The sequence below is a fragment of the Gossypium raimondii genome, chromosome 13 (assembly GCF_025698545.1).
Source record: "Gossypium raimondii isolate GPD5lz chromosome 13, ASM2569854v1, whole genome shotgun sequence".
NCBI lineage: Eukaryota > Viridiplantae > Streptophyta > Magnoliopsida > Malvales > Malvaceae > Gossypium > Gossypium raimondii.
The window spans coordinates 9,939,356-9,949,309 of NC_068577.1; the positions used below are offsets into that span (position 1 = coordinate 9,939,356).

A 9,954-nucleotide genomic window follows, 5' to 3' on the forward strand; every position below is an offset into this window, starting at 1 on the left:
AGTAATATGCACTCAACAGTCGAACGAGAAATGTTATTACCATAGGCTTGCTGGAAAATCAAATCTCAACCACAATAAAAGTTGAGATGATACACCAATCAAGAGGTCTTTTCAAAGTCGAGTTGATAAGTTGCCAAACCAAGAAAAATTAGTTGTTGAATTAAAAAAGTTTACATCAACAATAAATAAATAAAGGAAATGAGCTTTTCAACAGAATATGAAACTAACGATTCAAGCTCAATCAAAATTTTTTCTATATATATTTTTCTTTTTTGAAAAAAAAATTCAGCAATACAAATGATGAAACATAGTTCGACAATTAACCAAATCAAATCTTGATAAAGAGGGAGTCAATAAAAATAATAATTTTACAACATATATATGGGTTGCAGGTTAACATAAATGGGTTAGAAAAAATAATGTGTTAGGATCAACAGGGTTAATTCAACAGGTAAGCTGATTAAAGGTTAGGTGGGTTAAATCCTAAGTGCCTTTATCAACTCAATATATCAAATCACTAATGTGCTCTCGACATGTACAACCGAAGAAAGTTTTAGAATAACAAATCAAGTTGACATACTCACAACCAAAAATAAAATGAGTATGAATAAATATATGCTTATAGACTCAAAAGCACACAAAAAATTATGGTTTTGATCTCAAACTTACAAATCTAAAATTTCAATATAATTCTTCAATTCAGGGAGACAACCTAAAATAATAATTTCTGAAATAAAACTTATCGTGCTTGACTCTCTCGTGTCTTAAAATATATATCAAACAATACACAAAATCCATAAATTATTCCAAAATAGAATCACTAAAACTCCAAATTGAAAAAAGTAACTTTAATGATAGGTTTGATAAAATTACTTAAACACAAGCAAAAATAAAGATACTATATCGCATAAACATATAAACATTTTCCCCACACTTAAGATGTACATTACCCTCAATGTACAAATAAATGTAAACAAAATGAGCAAAAAAAATCATAAAGAAGGGAGAGAACTAAAATTGTCTTGAATTTGGATGATTTCACTGGAATAGTGAAATCCGGAATCACACGAGATTCTAAATTAAGTACATGGTTCCAAGCACCTTAAAAAGAAGATAGACAAAAATAAAATAAGATAAAGAGGTGACAAAAAAATAGAAAATAGTCAACAAAATAATAACAGTAAAATACATGATAAAATAAAATAAAACATAGAAGTCTAAAAATAAAATAAAAACAAACAACAGAGAAAAATAAAAGTACAAATAGAAATAAAAATAAATAAAACATAAAATCTAAATAATTCAAAATAAAATAACAAAAAATCTAATACTATTTTAATAATCAACTTAGCAAAATAAAAAAGAAAATAATAATACTAATAATGATAATAATAGAAATATAGTAAAACTAATATAATAATAAATAAAATAAACAAAAAGAGATGATGGTTAGGTGGGTAGGTACCCATGGTGGTGAGAGGGGGAAGGAACAAAGGAAAACAAATTGAAAACCCCTAAAATTAAAAAAGGGTGCACGATCATGTGTTAGACCATGTGAGCTACAAGGCCGTGCGGTAAAGTCGTGTATTTCTCTGAGGCTGTGTGGCTTATTAGAAAATTTTAAGAAATTGCTCAAGTGTTCACACGGCCTATGACACGCCCGTGTGGCTAGACTGTGTGCACCACAGGGCCGTGTTGCCAAGCCATGTATCATCACCTAAATCATGTGTTGTTGTCATTCGCTTCTCCCTCGCCCGTGTACATCGGCGTGTGGGTTATGCGATCGTGTCGCCAGGCCGTGTGACTTCACTTAGACCGTGTGGGTTAAAATTTTTTAAAAAAATTTTGCTCCAGTAGTCACACGATCCATGACATGACTATGTCACCAAGCCATGTGGATTACCCTAGATCGTGTGGTCCACCTTTTTTAAAAATATATTTTTTTTTATTTTTTAATAAATCTATTTCTTCTTTTTTTCAAAATTTTTAAGTAATAAAAAAATAAGTGTACTAAGTACGCAACATAATTAAAATAAAATAAAAATACACTCGAGTTGCCTCCGAAAGAGTGCTTATTTAAAGTCTAAGCTTGACTTTCCTTGTCAAGCTCACGGTTAAGTCAGATTTTGGAGCCAAATCTCCTCTCTATTTTTATCAATATCACCACCAAAATAAAGTTTGAGGCGATGATTATTTACCCTGAATGTGTTGTAATTAGGGTGTGTTACCTCAATGGTTTCGTATGGGAATATGTTTTCTACCAAAAATGGATTCGACCATCTTGACTTAAGCTCTTCAGGGCACATCAATGGATCTAAATTGTCCAGCAACACTTTGTCTCCAACTTTGAATTGGTTCATCCTTTTTAAATGCACACCATGGTGTCGCTTTGTTACCTCTTTGAGCATTCTCAATTTCTCATAAGCCTTTGGTCCATCTAATTCTTCAAGCTGCCCCATCCGTTTTCCACTCGTCCCTTGATTTTTATCACATTGAAAAGGATACAGTTTTAACATGTATTCGTAAGTGATTTTCTACAAAAAATGTTGAGCCGCATGATTACTAACATTAATAGAATAATGAGTATCATCTGGCTCACTAGAAACTCTCACAACGTCACATGCTTAAAGAATAACCTCTTCATCATCTACCCTTAGCACAAGTTCACAATTATCTACATCAATAACGGTTCTAGCAGTGGCTAAAAAAGGTCGACCTAAGATCATGGGTAGCTCAATATCCTCATCCATGTCCGATATAACAAAATCAACAAGGAATATAAATTTATCCACTTTAACAAGTACATCTTTAATAATGCCCCTAGGATACTTAATTGATTTGACAGTTAGTTGAATACTCATTCTAGTGGGTTTTGATTCCCCGAGACCAAGTTGTTTGAACATTTTATAAGACATCAAATTTATACTAGCACCCAAATCAGCCAAAACTTTTTCAACATTTAAGCTACCAATGAAACAACGGATAGTAAAACTCCTTGGATCTTTAAGTTTGGTAGGTATTTTATTTTAGAGAATGACCGAGCACTCCTTATTGAGCTCCACAGTGGACAGGTTTTAGATTCAACTTCTTTTCAGGCTCAACTAAGACCTTTCCACTTCGTACAGTGATTGCATGGACTTGCTCTTTTGTGTTGGTTTCAGTGTTATTAGGTAAAATACCTTGTTGTCTCTCTGAAACATATTTAGCAAATTGACTGATTTGAGTCTCGAGTCTTTGGATAGATGTCTGTTGATTCCTCAAAGTTGTCTCAGTGTTCTGGAATCTAGTTTTTGACACTGAACTAAATTTCATTAACATCTCTTCAAGATTCAGCTTCTTTTCTTGCTGATAAGGCTACTGAAAACTCGAAGGGGTTGTGACCTTTGATTTCTTTGACCACTCCAAGAGATATTCAAATGATTCCTCCATCCTAGATTATAATTATTGCTATAGGGGTTATTCTCAGGTCTAGAATTGTTACCCATAAATTTGACTTGCTTATGCTCCATGTTAGAATTGAAGGGTATACATTCTGAATTTATCATCCTCACTCCAGTCGCATCACATTGCATTATCGAATTCATCTACTTAGCCATACTCAAACCGTCAATTTTCTTACTTAGTGCTTCCACCTAACTTGTCAACATAACAACTACATCTATATTAAAAAAATCGGCTGCCTTAGTAGACTTTATTCTCATAACTTTCCACTGATAGTTATTCTGTGTCATGTTTTCAATAAATTCTTAGGCTGCCTCAAGTGTCTTATTATTAAGTGTTCTACCAGCTGCTGCATCAATTATTTGTCTAGTCGAGGGGTTCAAACCATTGTAAAATGTTTGGACTTGAAGCCATAAAGGTAACCCATGATAAGGGCACCTTCTCAGAAGATCCTTAAATCTCTCTCATGCATCATACAATGTCTTAAGCTTGAGTTGTGCAAAAGAAGAGATGTCATTCCTCAACTTAGTTGTTTTGGCCGGTGGAAAACACTTCAATAGAAACTTCTTAATCATCTGAGCCCAAGTTGTAATGGAACCCCATGGAAATGAATTCAACCACTATTTTGCCTTGCTCCTAAAAGAGAATGGGAACAGCCGTAAGCATGCGACATCATCAGTAACACCATTAATCTTGAATGTTTCATGGATCTCCAAAAAGTTAGCTAAATTAGCATTCAGATCTTCATCTTGTAACCCATCAAACTGAATATATTGTTGCACCATTTGAATTGTGCTCAACTTAATCTCAAAATTGTTTGCAGCAATAGTCAGTCTGACAATACGCAATTCATCCGTAATCAGAGTAGGGCTTAGCAAAGTCATACATAGTCCAAGGAGCATGTGTGACACCCAAAACCCGACCGGACCGGACTAACCAGAATCCAAAGTAACACATTAGCCACCTAAGTGACCCTCTAGCACAAAACCACCCCAAAACACACCCAAACCTTATAATACCTCAACTCTAACTAATAACTGTCTAATTTAATTGTGAAAGCAATTTGTGAACCATTTTAAAACTATTTTTAAGGATTTAACCCTAAGGGTATTTTAGTCATTTTACCGCTTAAAACTAAACGATCTCGATTTTAATTCTAAATAATTACCAACTTCTTTTAATCAGTTTTTGGAAACCCCTACAATTCATTTTAATTAACTAGTTTTCCTTAATCCATTAGTAATTAAGGCTATATTAGCTAAGTTTTATTACTTTAATATATATATATACAATTTTAATTAATCTAATTACAACTAATAAACAACATGTATTCATAATTTATACATTCAAAATCATGCTTAACATAAAACAATTAAATCATACAATGGACTTACCTTAGCCACAAAGCTATCCACTCCTTGACAAGCTACAATTAAAATGTATTAATGAAAAATTCTTGCTTCAATCACCATGATATCCCTTAGCAACATACCATAATCCACACAACATTTAACCATAAAATCAATCATTAAAAAACACAACTATAACATCTCAAAATTAAAATCTAAATAAAAGTCTCAAATGTCCATTACAAGTATATCAAATTATACCACCAAATGGATTTAAACTTGGACCAGCCTTGCCCTTGCTCCTGAACTCCCCAAAGCAGGAAAAAAAAACTTTGCACAAAGCTGTGAGTTGCAAAAGCTCAGTGAGTGGCCATGAATTCAATTAGTAAATCACACCAAAAACATACTTAAACCAAGAAAAATCATGTACCAAATTTTGAGTATACGAATCATAGTTTCAATTATATTTTCATACACAATTATAGCATTCAATTGACTAAAATTTCTAGCAACAATGCAACATCATAACATCATAATTCCATATGTAATTCCACGAGTAAAAATAACATTTATTATGGCATATGTAAACATAGTTTAATTAAAAAAAACACTTATATTGGCAAATGACATCCATGGAAAAATAAAAACATGTGATAATGCATTGGATAAAAGAATCTTCGATCTCCCAAATATCGAATACAATACTCTAGTTGAGTGGAGTATCAAGTAGCTGTATTTGGACCTCTATTCTGATTAACAATGGCCTCTCCACATTGTGGAGCTTAAACAGAGATAAAATACATGTTACAAGCTATCATTAATAACAAGAAAATTGAAAAAATTAGGAACTACACAGATCTAAAACTTCTCTCTAATCTAACTAACCGAAAACTCACGGTATAGCCGAAACACAAATTTTAACCCCTAAATGACCATATCTACACCAAAAACCACTTCTAAACATGATTTCTAATATATCAACACAAAAGCTAAGCATCAATTTCATCAAACAAACCGTTTCATAATTTTCCGAAAAATCAACTCATGTTCTTAGTTAAAAATGGATTTGTCAAAATTGATCAATCAAACGAGTTTAATCTTTTGTTTTCTGATCAAAAACATCTTAGTACACATTATTTGAGCTTAGATATCCATTTAAACTTGGATTCCAACTAAAAATCATGAATTCACCATTGATGAATTTCACGTCAAGAGAGAAGAGATTAATATTTGAAAAACCGTTTTAATCGATTTAACTCAAAAATAATGATTAAAGAAACTTTAAAATGAATTTAAAGTTGAGAAATTACCTTCAATTGATCTAGAATCATCAATATTGAAGATTGGATCAAGATCTTTGAAGAACTCCGATGAGTTTTTTCCCATATTTGAAAATCTTTTCTGGAGAATTTTGAGAGAATTTGGAGAAAATAAAAGATGAGATCTAATCTTTGACCTATTTACTTCAAAAATGAACAAGAAAAAATGAGAGAAAACGCTTAGAAATTGGGTGAAAATTGTGTGTGAGGTGAGGGGGTTGTAGTGTTTTTGAGCTAAAAAGCCCCTACATGATTTTCAAAAATTAGGGAAATTGCAATCAGGCCAATCCCACAATTCCCTTATTTTACAAAGTAATCATTTCCCTCCAAAATTCCAAAAATATGGGTAATTTTCCATAAAACCACTCAAACATTTCTCTTGTCTTGCAAAAAGGTCGTATGTAAGTAATATTTTCAATTCTCTCAATTAAACCCCTATTTTAATTTATTTTTCAATTCTAATTTGACCCAAAATATTCATTTTACCCAAAAATTATTTAAAACTATAAAATTATTTTTTCTAAAAATATTTTATTTTTCGAAATATTATTTTCTGGTTTCTTTTAAATGAAATTAAGCTAACTAAACTAATAAAAAAATTACTAATAACCCTGATTAACTCCTAATTTTTCACTTGGAACCCGATAAACTTACCTGAAACTACTAGACCTATTTTTAGGCCCTTACAATGCTCCCCCACTTAAAAGAAATTTCGTCCCCAAAATTTAATTGAATCGAACAAATACAGATACTAACGCCTCATGATATCTTCCAACTCCCAAGTGGCTTCCTCAGTTTTGTGGTTTTGCCACAAAACTTTCATCAGTGGAACAGTCTTACTACAAAGCACCTTGGTCTCACATCTAAGATCGCAGCTGGTTCCTCTTCATACGAAAGGTCAGATCGAACCTCAATCTCCTTAATAGGAACAACATGGGAATGATTCGATCTATACCTTCGAAGCATGGAAACAAGGAAGACATCGTGAATATGTTCAATCTCAGGTGGCAACAGAAGATGATAAGCAACTAGTCCAATCCACTCAATCACCTCGTAAGGGTGAATGAACCTCGGACTAAGCTTACCTTTTCGGCTGAACCTCAAAACCTTCGTCCAAGGTGAGGCCTTTGGAAACACCTTATCACCAACCTGATACTCAATATCTTGACATCTCAAGTCAGCGTAAGATTTCTGCCTGTCTGAAGCAACCTTCAACCGCTCACAGATAAGTTTCACCATGTCCTCTATCTAATGGACCAAATCTGGACCCAAATTCCTCTTCTCCTCCATGACAGACCAACATAGTGGAGTCCTACACTTCCTACCATAAAGTGCCTCAAACGGAGCCATCTGAATACTCCTCTAATAACTATTGTTATACGTAAACTCAACCAATGGAAAATGTCACTCCCAACTGCCACCAAAATCAATAGCACAACTCTGAAGCATATCATTAAGAATCTAGATCACCCACGCAAACTAACCATCTGACTGCATATGATACGTTGTACTAAAGTGAAGCTTCGAACCTAAAGCCTCATGTAACGTCTTCCAAAACCTCAATGTGAACCGTGGATCTATCTGATATGACTAAAACTAGAACTCCATGCATTCTGAAAATCTCCCTGATTTAAAGCTCGACCAACTGCTGAAAATTGAAAGTTGTACTCGTAGGTAAGAACTGCACACACTTTGTAAAATGATCCACTATCACCCAAACTGAATCCTTCTTGAGATGGAGTCAAAATGATCCACTATCACCCAAACTGAATCCTTCTTGAGATGGAGTCAATGACAAATCAAAAACAAAATCCATCGTAATACGCTCCCATTTCCACTTTGGAATCCTGATCGACTGAAGTAACCTAGATAGATGTTAATGCTTAGCTTTAACCCTCTGGAAAACTAAACATCTACCAACAAAATCAGCTACGTCCTTCCTCAACCCTGGCCACCAATATAAAACCTGAAGATCCTAATACATCCTTTTCCCACTGGGATGCATAGTAAATGGACTGCTATGAGCCCCGGTAAGCATCATATGTCTTAGATTCCCATCCATTGGAACACACATCCAACTTCTGAAGCAAAGGACACCATCAGCATTGAGACCAAAATCTCCAAGAACACCCAACTCAACCTGACGGATACGATACACCAAACTCTCGTTGAATGGATGCCTCTCTTGAATTTGTTGTGCAAGGGTCGGCTTCACCTAAAGCTCAAACAACAAGCCACCATCCTCAGAAACTGACAACTTTGTGAACATCATCCTCAAGTCAATCAAAGACTTTCGAATCAAAGTATCAGCAACAACATTCGCCTTTCTCGGATGATACTCAATCACACAATCATAGTACTTCAGCAGCTTAATCTAACACCTCTATTTCAAGTCAAAATCCATCTGGGTAAGGAGATACTTAAGACTCTTGTGATCGGTGTAGATCACACACCTCTCACTATACAAATAATGACACCAAATCTTGAGTGCAAAGATCATGGGTCGGATAGTTACAGTCATGTAGTTTCAACTATCTTGATGCATAAGCAACTACCTTTCCCTCTTGCAATCAACACGCAACCCAATCCCATGTAAGAAGCATCACTGAAAACAACATACACCTTACCAGACTCTAGTTGTGTCAATACAGGTGCTTTAGTCAGAACCAACTTCAGCTTCTCAAAACTCTTTTGCCTCTCATTAGTCCACTCAAAGGAAGTATTCTTCTAAACCAACTTCACCAATGGAGTAGCAATACACGAAAACCCCTCGACGAAATTGTAACATCCCAAAAATTAGGGGTTAGTATAATTGGGTTTGTAAATCGAGAAAGAGTAGTCATGCCTTAATTTTTGAGATTATCTATGCATTTTTAAGAAATAAATGAGGTATTTGTTTGTTGGTTAAGTTTTAGTGAAACTTTTCTTGAAACCCAAGTTCAAATCCCTTCTCTGGCATCATTTTTATTATTTTGCAAATTTTTCCTTAAACCTTAGTATGTGACATGCCTTGTTTTTAAAATCAATATTAAAAAATTATTTCAAAAATGAGGAAGAAGCCCAGCGGTTAAAATAAATATGAGAAAGCATGGAAATTAAATGAGGTCCCAAGTTCGAATCCTTTCCCTAACGAAATAATTAAAATTTCCAAAATCTTTTTTTAATGTACGTGACATCCATACCCTTGAACCCTAAGTATAAATACAATTTTTTATTGTATTTTTTAGCCTTTAATTCCAATTCCATTTCAGCCTTTAAAATTTCCCTTCAATTTTCTTTCTTTCTCCCATTGTTGTCGTCGACTACACCTCCCATTTTACCATATCTTTCTTCTTCTTTTTGTAACAAGATTGTGCACCATATCCTTTACTCTCTTTTTTTCCATTTATCCTCATCTAAATCAGCCTCAAATCTAAAATCTTAAACCAAAGATCGATCCCGAATATTATTAAGAAAGTGTCATTGCCTTTTCTCTCAACTAGTTTGGGTAAAATCTCTTTTCTCTTCAATTTCTTGATTAATCTTGTCAATTAAAAACCAAAATATCCAAATATGGAATTTGGGGGGGGTTTAAATGATTTCAAAGGTATTTCTTTTTAGATTTTAATGACATCTCAAGCCATTTGAAAATTCAGCCCCAATTTTGGCCACCATAGGTGGTGTTGCGTGCGGTTATGTGCAAGAAAGGGGTTATTTTGTTTCTTGAGTCCTGCTCATATTTTTCCATCATTAAATTTTGTTCTAGAACCCTCATAATCAACCTTTAATCACATGTTAATTAGGGAGAGACGTACTTGATCACTTAGCCAATCGGATCCCACAAATCATGAAGCGTAAGTGCAATT

General features: G+C 33.9%; 1 non-coding gene across 1 annotated transcript; it reads left to right on the plus strand.

Moving 5' to 3' along the window:
• Positions 1–3,861: 3,861 nt before the first annotated feature.
• Positions 3,862–3,968, plus strand: LOC128036279 (small nucleolar RNA R71). Its single transcript, XR_008193077.1, has one exon. It is a non-coding gene; the product is annotated as a small nucleolar RNA R71 (small nucleolar RNA).
• Positions 3,969–9,954: the final 5,986 nt, after the last annotated feature.